The sequence below is a fragment of the Cryptomeria japonica genome, chromosome 8 (genome assembly GCF_030272615.1).
Source record: "Cryptomeria japonica chromosome 8, Sugi_1.0, whole genome shotgun sequence".
Taxonomy (NCBI): domain Eukaryota; kingdom Viridiplantae; phylum Streptophyta; class Pinopsida; order Cupressales; family Cupressaceae; genus Cryptomeria; species Cryptomeria japonica.
This window is the reverse complement of record NC_081412.1, coordinates 291,785,998-291,804,072: the sequence shown is the minus strand read 5'-3', so window position 1 is coordinate 291,804,072 and position 18,075 is coordinate 291,785,998.

Sequence of the window (18,075 nt, the reverse complement as noted above, 5' to 3'; positions counted from 1 at the left end):
ATGTCGTGTTTTCTATATTATATATATGCATGTGTGGTTCGGTGATGCAGGATATTGCAGGTACAAGTACCGGGTAGGTACAGGGTATCGTCTCCACCTGGCTTCACATGTCTGAGCATGCCTTATATTTGTTCGATGGAAGTGGAGGAGGTAGTAGTTGACCCTATTGTACCCAGTTACACTCTTGTGAGTGGCGTCAGTTGGTCGTCCTGTCAGTTTGTTCGGCCTTCGTATTTTGTTGTTTGACCTTTTCTGAGTCTTTGCTTGGGGTTTGCTCAGTTTTTGTGTTTAGTGAATTTAATTAATTAATTAAATTTATGGAGTTATCTCATAGTTGGTATTTTTGAATTATTTATTTTATGCATTGAGATTTCAAATTTAATTAATTAAAAGAAATTATTAAATTAGGTTGCAAGTTGCATTGTATTAGAAATATATCTTACTTCCCTATCCTATGGAAGGCCAAGAGTCACAGCTTAGAATTCAACTTTAGATGTCCCTATTGGGAATTGAACTTGGGTCAATCTAATCAAACATAATAATAATAATAATAATAATAATAATAATAATAATTCAAAATATTGCAGCTACGGCCTATTACCTATCAAAACAAAAAATATATATAATAAACTAATAATAGATTATATGTTTAAAAAAAATTAATACTAATTTATATGTTTAATTTTTTTTTAAATTATATATTTTAATAAATTTAATATTATAATATATAATTAAAGGAATGTAAGATATATATTATATATAAATTTTAATAATATTAATTATATATATATAGCTTTTTTTATAAATATATTTACTTTATAAATTATAAATTTATTTTTTTAATAATGGATTATACGTAATTTTTTTTTTAAATTATTCTTATTTATTTTGATAGTTGTTATATTGTAATATACATAATGTATACCTAAGTTAATTTTAACATAAATCAAAAATTTGACTACATATAAGTAAATAATTTTGACTATTACTTATGTTATATATTATGTTGAAATTATTTATGTTAAAAATAATTTATATGTTTTATCACTTATCACTTACTTTTTATGTTAAAATCATTTAGTTATTTCTTATGTTAAATTTAACATAAGTAATTTTAGCATACAATTTTTTATTTTCTATTGTAAATTTAACATAAGTGATATTAACATACAATTTTTTCTTATGTTAAATTTTTTCATATGTTTTATCACTTACTTTTTTTGTTAAAATCATTTAATTATTTCCTATGCTAAATTTAACATACAAATTTATTTTTTTATGTTAAATTTAACATAAGTGATATTAACATACAATTTTTTTTATCATACATAATATATAACTTAACTTAATATATATAACTTAGTTACATATTATATAACTAAGTTATTTTAACATATAGAATTTTTTTTTAACATAATATATAATGTAAGTAAAATATTACTTACATATATGTAGTCAAATTTTGGATATATTTTTAAATCATTTATGTATATACTATTAAAATAAATTAGAATAATTTTTTTTTAAAAATTATATGTTATTTATTATTAAATAAATAAATTTATAATTTAAAAATAAATATATTAATAAAAAAAGTTATTATTTACTTATATATATTTTAAAAGTAAAAAATAATATTATTAAAATTTATATTTAATATATATCATAGAATCATTTAATTATATAATATATATTATAATATGTTTTTTATAAAAATAAAAAATTTAAACATATAAATTAGTATTAAAAAATTTTAAATACATAAATAATTTTTAGTTTATTATATTAGTAATTGTAACTTTCAAAAATAAAAATATATATTTTTTAGGGTTGGAAATGAACGTTGTAGCAGGTGTACTTGGGCGAATGTGACAATTATGCACATGCATGGGGATGGGGGCAGTGCAAATTTTTGCCCCCATAGCCAATGTCTTTAGTATCATATGAGCCACCTAGCAATGGCTCTTTATTTCCTATGTGCTTTGTATGTCCTACTATTTAGTATCTTATGAGAAAAGTAGCAACAAAGTATGCTAGCCTATCCATTTCATATGACCTACCTTATATGTTTTTTATGGATCACTTGGAAATAGAGCATGTTAGTCTAAGTGATTCATCTTACCAACTTATTTCATGATCCCTAACAACAAACAAATCTAGATCTTGATTCATGTATTCTCTTTTGTATTTATTTCTTCCCTTTCTCTTTGTATGTATTAGTTTATTTCCTCTCTAAAGCAATCAACCAGTTCATTACATTCTCACCATATAAGGATTCCTCTATTAATTGTCTTTTTTATTTGTTTTCCATATTGGGAGTGATGCAACAAATCAAGACATCTTCCACATCTAGGTCTCTTTCATATTGACTCAAAAAATGTGTTTGTTTGCTTGTTATGTGTATTTTACTTTGTGCATGTGTTGTTCATGTATTGTGTTTTTCTTCTAACATTTACAATGCTTGTTTATGCATTTTTGAAACACTTGTGTTGTAGCTTTTATGTTTTCCATGCTTACATGTATTTTTTTGTTGCTTTGACACAATGGTTTTATATGTTTATGTCTGTCAATATAATTTTCTTGCATATTTTTATTGTCAAGCATACTTGTTTTGCAAGTTCTCAACCTTAGGGAATAATCATTTTTCTTGAAGAAATTTGTACATCCTCTATAGTATCCTTAAATGGTGTTTTTGATTAAAAGTAAAATAGGTTTTGTAATGACCATGAAACCCTTTACAAAAAGATCAATAGAAAACCACACATTTGCAATGAACCAAAAACCATAGGTTTTGAAGGGTCTTGACACTCAATACACAGAAAGACAATAGTCAAACTACAACAAAATATAGGGCATCAATCCACAAACCACATATACACTATAATAGGAAGTTAAATAATGCCTAACTTTTTCCTATCAATCCTAATCCCTTTAGTCCTAGGATGGGAGTTTGAAACTGATTTAGGGAGATCTCTCTTCCTTCTATGGATAGTTGTACAAGAAACATCTTCATCTAGATCAACAAATTGAGAAGGGACATCATCCTTCGTACCACCACCTCTAAGGGATCTTCATGCAAAGTGGAAAAAGGAAAATCCAATGGAGAAAAAAGATCCATAAACCTACCATCTCAAAAGACCTCCCAAAGTCCCTTGGAAATTGCATAGGAATAGAAGATTGAACAATATTGTATCAATTTGAGGGGAGGACACCAAATGATCAACAACAACATTCAATGACAGAGAATATGAATCCACAACCCCCAATGATGGAAAATCAATAGAGTGTATACTCAAATGGTTGGGAAGGACTTCACACCACCAAATAGAAAACTTTGCACTTTTAAAATGAGGATGAAGACACTCAGAGGTCAAGTAACTAGCAACAAAGCACTTTTGACACCAAAAGGAAGGTTCACATAGTCAAGTTGTTGAACCCACATTTTACCTTCCACCATTAAAATGACATCTCTAGGAAGAGGTTTCGAGGTGTCTTAGTCCACTACTAAATGAGCATAATTTGAGTAGCCAATATTTAACAAGGTAGAATCCACCCTCAAAAAATCCCAATAACAATGACAATATATTCAAATAAAGAACTTGTTGTCACAAAAGTTTGCACCCTTGCTAAACACTTGTGCTCAAAACCTTGTGAAACATGGAAACAACCTCCAAGTGTGGGACCTTGTGCAATGTGAGGTTGAATCTTCAAAGAAGGTCGACTTCCTTATCAATTAGAGTGTAGTGTTGGACTAACCCAACACTTATAAAACCTATTCTAATGATTTAAAGAAGAAAAGGGGAGAAGGAATGTTGAAAGGGAAAGTGAGGTGATGCACCTAGATTGAAATTATCATTTTCCCTACCTATGACTGCACAGAATATCAATGAAGCAACCCCAAAGAATACATAGATTCTTATCTTAATCATCTCCTAAGACATATATGAGATCAAAGATTAATAAAGAACTAAGAGGAAATAAAACATCCATATTCAATTCCTATAAGCATGGTTGATACAACATATAAATCAAACAAAACTAATAAGAAAAAAAAAATCATAACAAAGGCAAGACAATTTGCACAAGGTAACTGAACTTAGAAAGAGGTAAAATAAGACTAACTTGATTGATTCAAAGGAAAGGTAAATTTACATGTGTAGAATCATATAATTTTGTAAGATAAAAAAGGAGAAGATCCTTCAAAGAAGGTTACAAAATTGCCTTTATAGGTCAAGCATAACTCAGATGGAACACCAATTTGAAAAACCCTAACTAGCTAGGGCTAGGTTAAAAAAAGGAGAGGAGAATCAGATCAGATAGATGATCTGATGGTTGTGTGTCTGAAGATCCTCGTTCAACTGAGAAAGAGTATCAACTCCTAAAAATAAAGGAGCTCCTGCATTGAAATGGCATATGAACGGCCTTTGTTACACCCAAAAGTCTTTAATCTGCAATAAATGAGCATGGAGGCCTAGAAGAAGCGTATGTAGGAGCCAAACAAAGTAATGAGACTTGTGCCTCGGCCTCTGAGAGTGGTTGGAGATGGATCTGATCAGATTTGGGCGACCGACGAGTCAGAAACTAATTTTTGACCCATTAAGTCAGCAACCACCGTGCATAGCTATTTCAATTTCAACGCTCACTCCAGGTTTGAATTTGAGCCACTAGATCCTCCTTATCATGCATGGGTGGATGACCAAGATCATGCCATGAATCCTTCAAAAGGGCCCAAAAAAGAGTCTGAAACAAGGTCGTTGATCTCCCCACTAAGTGAAATCGAACGACCGAGATTGGCAGTTAAACAAGCTAGCCCTAAGAGCCTTATCGCTATTTCACAATAAGACATAACTCTTTATTTCTAACTGTTGCAAAACAACAAAAACCTTCTTCCTATTTCTGTCAGATCTCTATTTTGCAAGGTGAACATAATCTCTTTTCATTAACTGTCATAAAATAGCAACAATACCTTACTCGGCCAACATTTCTCACTATATCATAGGGGTCAAGTGGCGGTTAGCCATAACCGCTATGACCCCACGATATCTTGATATGTTCTTTATATTGCTAGCTATCACAGTTTCGCCATCTTGACCAAATGGTCAACCTTGACCACCATGAAACCTCGATAACACTACTTAACATCACTGCCAATGACCCACATCACAGTTTCGAGGGGGCCCACCAACAGCTTTAACCGCTATGAAATATTGATATCAATACTTAACATAGAGTCCACATCACCATTTTGTGAAGAGAACCTCACCATGAGCTCAGACCACTATGAAACCACAAAAACCAAAGTGGTTATCGCAGTGAGGACCAAAAGGCAAGTTCAAACCACTGCAATACAACGATAAACCAGATAAACCCCCCACCAGCTAGTAGCGGGTGAAAAGGGAATGTTCCCAGGATGAAAACGGAACCCTCCAGCCAGTAATATTTAAGTGAAATGACCACCCTATCCATTCAACGACTGAAAAGAATAAGGCAGAGAGGGATTTTAAGGAAAAAGACGTAGGCTTTTAGGCCTTAGGGATTCACATAGTTTATTAGCCAGTAGATGATTTCTCAGATCGGTTGTCTGCATGGATAAGGTTGACACAAAAATGGTCAACATTTTTGGCAGCTCAAAGGGGATGGCAAGCCCGCTTGGCATAGTGATCGGTAGCCTAGGGAAATCCATTGGGCATAGAGACAATACTAAAAAGATAAAAATAACCTCTACCCTTGCAACCTACAAAAAATTAAAATTCTTTGACATTTTAGGGAAGAACGACTTGTGCTCATGCACTTCCTAGAAATATAGAAGCAGACTAATATTTACAAGGGCCAAAATCACCTCAAGCATAAGCCTTGAGGTGGATGTCATTGACTGCAATAGGAAGGGCTTCACCATTGAGTCTAGATAAGTGGAAAGAATTGGCTTCCTTGCAGGTGGTGATGACATATGGGCCACTCCAGATTGCATCAAATTTAGAGTGCCTACCTTGTTTAGCTTGTTTTGCATCCCACTTCAGGACAAGGTCACCAACCTTGAAGGTCATAAAAGTGGCTCCTTTGTCAAAACTTCTTTCGACCTATCCTTGATGGACATTGAGGGTCTGCATGGCCCTATTTTTTATTTCTTCTAGCTCCATTAGTTCTACATATTTTACTGTCATGGCATCATTTTCCAGGAGCTCTAGCTAGTGTCCTAAATAAAGAAAGGATAATACAAGAGATAAGGGAAGCCTTGCTTCCCTTCCATATACGAACATAAAAGGTGAATTACCAGTTGCTCTCTTAGGTGTAATTCTACCAACCCATAGCATTGTCCTTAACTTTAAATGCCAAGACCTTTGATTGTCATTTAAAGTCCTCTTGATGATTCTGATAAGGTTCTTATTTGAGGACTCAGCTAGGCCATTCCCCTAGGGGTAGTAGCTTGATGATGTCTTCATATATACATCATGTTGAACTACCCATAAATTGATCTGAGCTCCAATAAAAGCTTTGGTGTTATTAGATATAATGGTGGAAGGGGCGCCAAACCTAATTATAATTCCCTCTAGAAATTGAATTACTGAATTTTCAGTTGCATCCTTCAGAGCTACTACCTCTGTCCACCTTGTGAAGTAATATATGGAAGCCAAAATCAACTTATAGCCTACACTTGATAGAGGATTTATTGGACCAATGAAATCTAGGCCCCATTGAGAAAAAGGATGATAAGTTTGTATGTGATGCAAAGGAAGGGAGACCAGTCTTTGTTTACCTAAGAATAGGGCACACTCCTTGCACTACCTCACCTACTTCTGCACATCTTCGAATAAGGACGGACAATAATAGCCCTCTCTGATTATTTTCATGGCAATGGTCCTTGCAAAAAAATGGCCACTAGAGAGGCCATCATGAAACTCTTCTAACAATTTGTTGACCTAATCTTCTTTGATGCACTTTAGTAGGACTACATTTAGGTCTTTTTTGAACGAAATGCCATCCACTAATACATAAGGGATAGACTGAAGTTTGAAATATCTTCTCTTAGCTTTGTCAAAATTAGGGGGGTAACTACCATCCCTCAAGAAGGTAATCATGTCATCAGACCAACTGGTTTTTGCCCATCTTCATTGTTGGTCGACTATTCCTCCTCCTACAACATAAGGGAAACCTCTAGATCTATGTCAAAAGATAAAATGCATTGTTCACACAAGCCCTTGCCTCTTACCAACTTAGTAGTTTTGATATTAAGGTCATATTTCATGACCTTAGTGATCCATCCAGCTCTATTTTCACCAATATCCTTATTCGGGAGGAAATCTTTCACACTTGCATGCGACACTAGGAGCTGAGTCTAGTTGTTATAGAGTATTTGTCTAAATTTGTTTAATGCTCTAACAAAAAAGATGACCTATTTTCCACATAGCTATATTTAAGCTCATAATATTTCAGGCCCTCACTAGAAAAGGCAATGGGTTGTTCTACCCCATCATCATTTAGTTGCATCAAGACAGCTGAGATACTTGCTCCTCCTCCCAAAGTGTAGAGGATGAAGTCTCTGTCATAATTAGGATTTACCAGGGTGGGAGCCTGAGCAATTTCTTGTTTGATTTGATCAAAACCATCTTTTCCCTCCCTGGTCCATTTGAAAACCATATCCTTCTTTAGCATGGTTGTGAGAGGCTTGACCATGGCAGCCAGGTTTGGGATAAACCTTCTTACAAAGTTGATCCTACCAAGGAAACTTTGCAAGCCCTTTTTGTGACTTGGGAGGGAAAGAGATAAAATGGCCTTCACCCTTTCTATATCTATGGCCAAACCATCCTTTGATACAATGTCTCCTAACAATTTTCCCTGATCTATGGCAAATACACATTTTTAAAGATTTAAAGACACATTGTACTATCTACATTTTTTGAATACTTTCTCAAGGTGACCAAAATGATCTGTTGACTTCTTGGAGAATACAGTTATATCATCTAGATATACCAGCATAAATTTTTCTAATACCCCCTTGAAAGCCATATACATGGCTCTTTGGAAAGTGGCACCTGCATTGGTTAGTCCAAAAGGCATTTTACAATAGGCATAGGTGCCCCATTTAGTAGTAAATGCAGTCTTAAATTGGTCTGACTCTTGGACTAGGATCTTATTGTATCCTAGATATCCATCCAAGAATGAAAATATCTCTGAGTCGCTACCTTAGCTAAGATTTGTTCCATGGAAGGAAGGGGATAATGGTCCTTAAGGGAGGCTCTATTGAGGTCCCTAAAGTCTACACATAATCTGATTTCCCAACTCTTCCTCCTAATTGGAAGAAGATTAGCTACCCAAGAAGAATGTTTTATTGGAAAAATTATATTAGATTCTATGAGCTTGGATAACTCCTTTCTCATTAAGGGCTCAACCTTGGGGTTTATTGGTCTTTGCTTTTACCTAACAAGCTTTGCATTTGGATCTATCTCTATGGTATGCGAGGATAAACTAGGGTAAAACCCTTTTAGATCCTCACAACTAAAAGAAAATGCATCATTATATTCTTTACAAAGGTTGAGAAATATCTCTTGGTCTATTTTAGAACATACCTTTCCCAAGTTGAGATTTTTCCCATCAACCATTGGGATTGGCTTGTAAACTTTTTTTCTTGCAGCCAAATTCATAGCCCTCCCTTTCACTTGATCATTTGAATTGAAGACCCTATCCAAGGTGATTAATCATTTAGGAAGCTTGTTTGAACTAAGTTGCATGATATGATCTCCATACTAATGTTGTAATAGGGATTGGTTCTTGTTTGAGAACTCTATCTCTTCTTGTAAGAAATCGACAATCTACTCATCTGAGTCAAAAACTTGCCAATTAACTTGATTATCAAGTACAACAAGCCTCGCCACAAGCTTGACTTGTTGCTCCTTCTTGGCTGCAACTTGAGTTGGTATTCATGTTGAGCGCCAACTTTTTCTTTCATGTCAACATGTTTGTTTTGATTTCTAGGGACACTAGATATGTTGAAGGCATAAAATCCCTCCATTAAGTCCCAGACTCTATGCTTGTAAGATTTGAGAAGGTTTTTTTTGGTTGTGCTTTGAGCTCTGACTTGATTGACAATCAAATCATTGTCTCCATGTGCATGTAAATATTTTATCCCTCTTCTTTGCATTGTTTGGAGACCTAAGATCAACGCTTCATACTCAGCCACATTATTAGTGCAACTAAAATGAAGCTTGAATGAAAATAAATATTTCTTCTCATTAGGAGAGATGAGCAACACATCGGCCTTTACACCATTTTTGTTCCTTGAACCATTAAAGAACATATTCTACAATCCCTTGAAATCGTTACATTCTTTGGTGAGATTGGGAATAAAGGTGTCTTCCTCATGGATGCAATAGGTGTCAAGACCTGTATCAGTGACCTCACCAATTGGGTCAAATTGAAAATAATTACCCCTCATCAAGTAGGTAGTCAGGGACCTCCTCCACAAGATTAGTAGGTTCCGTGATTGCAACATCCTCATTTGCATCATAGAGGGTACAATTCATATTCATAGGGCTTGGAATATAAGGCTCAATATGGCCTTTTTGCAATAAGTTATGCCTTTATGGTGACCTTTGTACCATATCTTGTCCTAAATAGCATGTGAGACCACTTTGAGGATAGATAGCCTTCTATCTTGGCAGTAAAATCTCTTGATAAAAAAATGGAAAAGAAAGAAGGTAGGTTAATGACAGAAATGTCTTGTAAGATACTACAACCAAGGTAGGCATGTAGGGTCAAACATAAGTCCTTAATCACCCCCACTGTCTCAACTATGGTGCCAGCAAGTTGCACAACTCCCCTACTCACAGGCTCGTATTTAATACCTAGGTGGTCAGCTACATTCTTGGGCATGATTGACTTATTAGCCCCTAAATCTATCATACAATTATGCGCTAAATTATCTCCTATAATCAAGGAGATAAAAATGGGGTGGCTTATTGATCTTTGTTGAGTTCTGTGCTTCCAAGGGCTACACCAGAATTGTTGGAGCGGATGAGCTGCAACCTTTTGTTGTTTCTCCTTTGCCATTGATATCCCTTAAGGCCTCTTGGTGAAGATCTCTCTGAGATGGAATAGAGAGTGCATCCCACATGGAAACGTTTAGGCTAGCCTTCTTCATTTGTTCTACAATGTTGAAAGGGACTAAAGCCTTAGCAATAACCTTAGCAGTGACAGAGTCGGGCTTTGTTATTAAAGAAACTTTGGCCCGCTCCTACTCCTTGTCATTTTATTTTTCGTTTGGAGCAGCTATCTTATCTAGGGTCTTTGGAGTTATGGTTTGTGTAGCAGGTTGTGAATCTTGGGTTCTTGTAGAAAATGCATCATCATCTATAGCCCTCTTCTTTGACCTAGTGCTATTAGCCACAGGGTCACTGTTCAGTTGGTTAATGTCACAAAAATTTGTCTCCTACCAATTCATAAGGGTAGAATCTCCTTGTGCATAGGTTGGACAGTCATGAAATTGTTGTTCCGAAGGGATTGGTTGACTTTGTGCTACTAAGGTGCAATCTGATTGTGAGTCGATTGCATAGAATACACCAATCTTTCTCTTGAGCAAGATTGTTTTGTGTTGGAACTATCGGCTTTGAGGTATTTGCATTTGTGTCGTAGGGTTCAAAGGCCTAGCATTACTCCATTGGTTTTCCCCTTGAAATTTTGACCTATTATGTCGATACTTCTAGTTTTGTGCTTGATAGGGCATGTTGACTTGAGACTGTTGTCTTTTAATTGTAACGGATTCATTTCCAAAGCTCGGCATCATGGCCTTAAGCTCTTGAATCTATGTAGATGATGACATAGGAGCAAGCATGTGTTGTTGACTTGTAGATACTACTAGGATAGGTGTCAAAATAGGTTGTTGCATAGGAGCCTTCAAGAATAAGGGCAATAGAGGTCTAGGAGCTATCTTTCCTGCCTGTATTAAACAATTTTTTGCCCTTATGGCCAAATAATATGCATCTTGTAGTTTTTCTCCTCCCATTGATTGTACCATGGTGGAAATATCACTATTGAGATCCCTAAGGAAGTATAATAAAGCATGATTGGAAGATGGCTTGACCAAAGCAAGGATCCTATCCCAAGTCTTCTGAAATCCGTAGTTGAAATCTCCCATGAATTCATGAGGTGCTCTCTCGATAGTAGTTAACTATTCTACCAGAGACAAGTGGTCACTCTTGTCCTCAAAGTGTTTACATAATATCTCTCCTAACTCATCCCAATTGTGGATGGAATTAGAAGGTAATCCTCTATACCACTATAAATATTTTCCCTTAAAGGATGATGCAAGGAGTCTAACTCCTACATCATCCTCGGTTACATCAAATAAAGTGCAGATGCTAGCAACATCCTGAATATGCTCAACAAGGGTAACATAGTTTTCACCTATTTAAAAAAGGGATAGCCTTTAAGGTAGCTAATATCATGTTTTGGGGCTAAAACCAGAGGACTGCCCCCATTAAAGGTGACAAAGGTTTAAGAGTAGCCATAGGAAATAATGCCTATTGATATGAAAAGTGTGAGTCCTAGGCCGTGATAGTCTTATAGTGGGGGAAGTAGAATGGGACCTAAGGGGTGTAGATGTAACTATTTCAGTGCCCCTAACTAGTGGCAATGAGATTCTACTCCTAGAATTAGAATTTGAAAGCTCAAAATACTGAAAAATTGCCTGTATAAGATGCTCCTATTTGAAATTTTGGCATAAAAATTGCCAATAGGTCATGAACAAGAGACTAGATCTATCATTAGAGTCGCCAAGTGATTGAATGGTAACTGCCTCCAAAGGCTAGGATATTAAGAATAGCATTGAATCCTTAGCAAAATTTAAAATCTTGTCCCACTAAGCATGCCAGAAATTGTGGTATGACCAGTGGCTTGGATTGGAATTGTCTGATGAATGAATTTTCCTTGAATTATTTTAAAGACTAGTCCCACCAGGTGTGCCAGAAACTGTTGCACAAAATGTTTCACCCTTGTTGAAAACTTGTGCTCAACACCTTGTGAAATGTGGAAACAACCTCCAAGTGTGGGACCTTGTGCAATGTGAGGTTGAATCTCTGGACAAGGTTGGCTTCCTTATCAATCAAAGTGTAGTGTTGGACTAACCCAACACTTATAAAACCAATTCTAATGATTCGGAGGAGAAAAGGGGAGAAGGAATGTTGAAAGGGAAAGTGAGGTGATGCACCTAGATTGTAATGATCCCTTTCCCTACCTATGATTGTGCAAAATATCAATGAAGAAACCCAAAAGAATACACAAATTCCTATCTTAATCAGCTCCTAAGACATATGAGATCAAAGCTTAATAAAGAACTGAGAGGAATTAAAACATCCATAGACAATTCCTATAAGTAGGGTTGATACAACATATAAATCATGTAGACATATAAAAATTTCCATTAAAATGTCCTCTTATTTAATCTCAATTTTTCAATCATTATCACGTGGATCCAAATTAAATAGTACCTTATTATCCTATTATTCTTCATTATCTTATGATATTCATTTTTCATTATTCCATTATTCCTCACTATATCATAATATTCATACTATATAATATATTAAATAAATCCATTTAATAATATTATTCTCCATTAAATCTATTTTTCCATCCATTTCCTAAATCTCTTTCATATATATTTCATCTCCTATTTATCATTTTCCACTCCTATCAATTACACTCACCTAATGCATGTGGGAAAGACATATCACACATTCATCTTGAAACACGGATTCCACCCTAAGAACACTATATATACCTTGCTCCTCCTCATGTCCAAGATTGGCGAATCTCTATCATTTGCACACTTGAAGTTTCTCTTGCATTCAAGTTTTCATATTTGATCACTGTGTTCATTTCATCGATTTCTCATATCTATTTCATTTGATAATCTTTATATCTGTCCATCATAGTTTCTTGTGCATGTGCTTCTGAGAACACCCATATTTTGAACACAAGACCTTGGTTGATAGGAGGGCAATGGAGTGAATTTTTGTTGCATGCATGTGTGTTTTAGCTTAGATATTTGCATTTGCATGTGTCTGTTTATTGTAGGTACTCCATTGATAAGATGTTGAATCATCTAGATCTTGTGCCATAAGATCTCAAATTTGATTTTCTCCATCTTCAAATCAAACAAAACTAATAAGAAAACAGATTCATAATTAATGCGAGACAATTTGCACAAGGTAAATGAACTTAGAAAGAGGTAAAATAAGAATAACTTGATTGATGCAAAGGCAAGGTAAATTTACAGTTGCAGAATCATATAATTTTGTAAGAGAAAAGAGCAGATCCTTTAAAGAAGGTTACAAAATTCTTTATAGGTCAGGCATAACTTAGATGGAACACTAATTTTAGAAACCCTAACCAACTAGGGTTAGGTTACAAAAAGGAGAGGAGAATCAGATTAGACAGATGATTTGATGCTTGCATGCCTGAATATCCTCACTGAACTAAGAAAGACTAGTAATCCCTAAAAATAAGGGAGCTCCTACATGGGATGGCATCTAAACGTCCTCTATCAGACCCAAAAGTCTTCATTCTACAATAAATGAGCATGGCGACCTAGAAAAAGTGTCTGCAAGAGCCAAACGGAGTAATGACACTCATGCCTCGGCCTCTAAGAGTGGTTGGAGATGGATCTGATCAGATTTGAATGACCGACGGTTCAGAAACTGATTTTCGACCCATTAAGTCGGCAACCACCATGCATAGTTGTTTGAATTTCAACGCTCACTCCAGGTTTGAATTTGAACCATTGGATCCTCCTTATTGTGAGCGGATGGACGGCCAAGATCACATCATGAATCCTTCAAAAGGGCCTGCAAAAGAGTTTAAAATAGGGTCGTCGATCTCCCCATTAAGTGAAAACAGACAGTCGAGATTAGCAGTTAAACAAGCTAGCCTTATGAGCCTTATCTCTATTTTACAGCTAGAGATAACTTTTTATTTCTGACCACTGTGCAATAGTGAAAACCTTCTTCCTATTCCTGTCGCGTCGCTATTTCACGAGGTGAAGATAACCTCTTTTCATTAACTATCACGAAACAAGGAAAATACCTTACTTGGCCAACATTTATGGCTATATCACAAGGGTCAAGTGGTGGTTAGCCATAACTGCTGCGACACTATGATATCTTGATCTGTTCTTTATATCACTGGCTATCGCAGTTTCGCCATCTTGACCGGGTAGTCAACCTTGACGTTGTGAAACCGCAATAACATTACTTAACATCACCGCCAATGGCCCACACTATTATTTCGCAAGGGGGGGAGGGGGGACCAACAGCTTTAACCACTATAAAATAATGATATCAATACTTAACATAGTGGCCACATTGCCATTTCGAGAAGAGAACCTCACCATGAGCTCAGACCATCACGAAACCGCGAAAACCAAAGAGATTATTGCCATATTGCAGTGGGGACCAAAAGGCAAGTTCAAACCGTCGTGATATAGTGATAAACAAGATAAACCCCCGTCGGTCAGTAGCAGGTGAAAAGGGAACCCTCCAGCCGATAATATTTAAGTTAAATGACCACCTTGTCCGGTCAACAATTGAAAAGAATAAGGTCGGGAAATCTTTTAAGGCAAAAGCCTTAGGGTTTTAGGCCTTAGGGATTCACCTGGTTTTTTAGCCAGTAGATGATTTCTCAGATCAATTGTCTGCATGGCTAAGGTTGGCACAAAAATGGTCAATAGAACTCTCCCAAAATTTAAGAGGGAGGTAAGGCAGTCGAGCCCAAGTAGAGACAAACTTGAGGGGTTCAATTTGTGGGTCAAAAGAGAGAAACCATAGTTTGAGAGAGAGGGAGTGCACTCCCAAAACCATAGTTGACCCTCCAACATAGTTCCCATGTCCTCAATAGAGATGAATCTCACTCCAAGGTAAGGCGGGTTGGGCGTTGAGCTAGGTCACGGGGATACCTCTAGAGTGAAAAAAATAAAAATAAACCTATCACTAGGGTAAATATCAATAGTGTCCTTGGTGAGAGGCCTTCAGGAACCTAAAACTCACTTACGAAAATTGGGAGACAAGGACAAATCACATTCAACCTTAAAATAAGATTGTAGTGAGAAAAGAAAATTTTATTTTCAACTACCTCCTTACCACAAACCACATCTGGAGGAGCAAGTGAGCAAGTGAGAGAGTCTTCCCATGTAGAGAGGGCATAGTTGAACCATCACATCACCAAAATATCCTCCTATCATGTAAACACGTCATCTCCAAACACATGACATGGGAGATCTAAGGTGGGAAATCAACCAACTTCTAGGAGGACTCATGGAATGGACATACAATACTAGAAACAAATGATAAACTTTTTGAGGTAAGGTAACACACAAAGGAAATATAGGGCTCCAATTTTATTCATTACAGGACCCCCTTCTAACAATGGACATAGACAAATCCCAAAGATCTTGATTTGTCAAAGATACAAGTGAAATTATCCCTAGACGTGTAAAATAAAAAAATCTTCTTTATCAAAAAAAATGCATTTAATTAAATGAAATTTCTTCAAGTTTGAGGAATACACAATCAAACTAAGTTACATGGTAGAAGATATACATCTAAAGGATGTAGATTGGCTAGTACATTTATGTTGTCACAATTTTTTCTTGCAAAAGTTGAGTGCCTTTGCATGGGTTGCAATACAAAAGAAAGTACTAAATATGAATAGATTCAAAAAAATGGGTTTTCAAGATCCCTCCAAATGTGTATTATGTGAGAAAGAAGAAGAAAGTGTAAGTAATTTACCACTAGGATGTCCATAGCTAACAGATATTGGCAATAGTTATGTGCCAATTAGGATGGACCTCTATGTTGCCAAATGACATTTTGCAATTATTATCTACTTAGTCACTACTCTAAAAGAATTCAACCTTCTCATGTTGCAAGATACTAAGCCCCTTAATGACAATAAGGGAAATATAAAAGGAAGAAAATTGCTAAGGTCTTTCAAACCTTTGTAATACTTATTAATCATTTTTAACGGACTAGAAATTGTGATTATTGAGGTGACAAATTATAGAGTAGCATCTCAAACAGTCCAAAAAAAAAACAAAAAAGTATTTTCATCTTAAGACTGTGAACTAACTCATAAATGAAAGGGTCTCAAAGTTCCCCTATTTAGGGGATGGTAGAGTTAATTCTACAAACAAATCAAGAAAATAAATAAAATGGCAACTATTTTGGTAAAATGGAAACAACAATATTGAAAGACTAAATGAATTCAACCACAAAACCCTAGCCTAACAACAACAAAGATCCACCATAACATATGAAGATTATCTAAGACAATGCAAATCAACAAAATCACAAAGATTATACCATCACATGTCCACTAGGGTTTGAATCTCCATTCTTCCTATCTCCGTTGATCTTGCTTGATATATGTGCTCTCAGATTTTATGTGTGCACAAGAGCTCAACAAAGAACGGAAATGTGGTTGCAAGTAGGCTTGATCATATATGAAAGTTTGAATGCTAATCCAAGAGGGTGGATAATTAAGGAAGCATCTCCTTATATAGAAAACACTATAAGAAATGGTCGGCTAGGATTAGAGGGTAGGTAGAAGAAATAAGAAAATAATAAGAGGGTAGGTAGTGTAGGAATTAAGAGATGAATGACATGTGGCATGGGTATAAAAGGTTAATGAATTAATTAAATAAATAAAGATTCATTTAATTAATAGAAGAAGTGGGATCAATTAAATAAATAAAGTATTTATTTAATTTAGGAAAAAGACAATTTAAATAAATAAAAGTATTTATTTAAATGAGAAATAAGGCTAGAAGAGGGTAAATGAATTAATTAAATAAATAAAGATTTATTAAATTAAAAGAAGAATTAGGCTTAAATAATTAAATAAGTAAAAATATTTATTTAATTAGATAGGACAATTTTAGGTGTCTACAGCAACCTCTTCCAAATAGGACCATAATGAACTTTTATGGTACAACAAGATGAAACTATAGAAATTTTAGAGTGGAATCTTTACATTTCCATAATAGCCCTCAAGAGAGAATTTTGTTTTTTGGTCTAGATAGTGTATTCTCTTTGTCTTAATTAATATAAAGGGGGTGATCTTCTAGATAACAATTCACGGATTAAAAAATGTATAAGCAAAAATTAACAAAGGCATGTACAGAATGCATTAGTGTTCTAACATAAAGGGAATACTAAATCACATATGATTTGGATAAGGTTTTATTATTTTCATACGTGTCATGGCCTTTACAATACCATGCAAGTCATGTGTACACCTCAAGTTAACCATCATTTAAGATTTTACTTAAATCTCCACACTTAGTCAAACATGTAGCAATAGTTGAATTACTTAATAAAATCAGCCAACACTATATATTGAAAATTTTAATAATAACATTTTAATTATGATATCATCAATGATAATATAAATAATATATAACTAGTATACTTATATTTAAAAATTATATGTAAAATATGGCGAGAGATATCTTATAATAGAAGAGAATCATCTGTAAAATAAATGTTCTTCTAAAATACTAAGAATACAAATCCATTAAACTGTTGCATGCAAAAAGTTGTGAATCTAGTTGGAGACAAGTGGCGAGGGTTCTATTTTATTTGGAATAATAAAATAACACCTCCACAAAAACTGAAACATGGCATATTTCATGCATTTACCCATCATTTGCATGTCAAATTGTTTCAAAAATGGATTTTGTTTATGGACATTTTGATGTCATTGTAGATACCTCTCGACATAACTCAGCATAATTAAATATAATAGAGTAATAATATAAATCCACATAATTAATTTAACTAGCCGTCGTTGCTGCTCGCGATGCCGACTCTTTGCATTCCGCCCTAACCCCTGGTGCGGCTAGTCTTGGTGTTGTGCTTGGGCGCTCTACGAGGGTTTTGGATGGTGGTACGGTGCTTCCTGCACCCTCTGCAGCCGATTGAGGTATCCGTGGCTTAGGGCCTATGGCGGTTTCTGTTTGCAAACCTCTGGTTTTCAAGGTGTCTACAGATACTGACATGGAGATCGTCCACACTTCCTCAGTGTTTG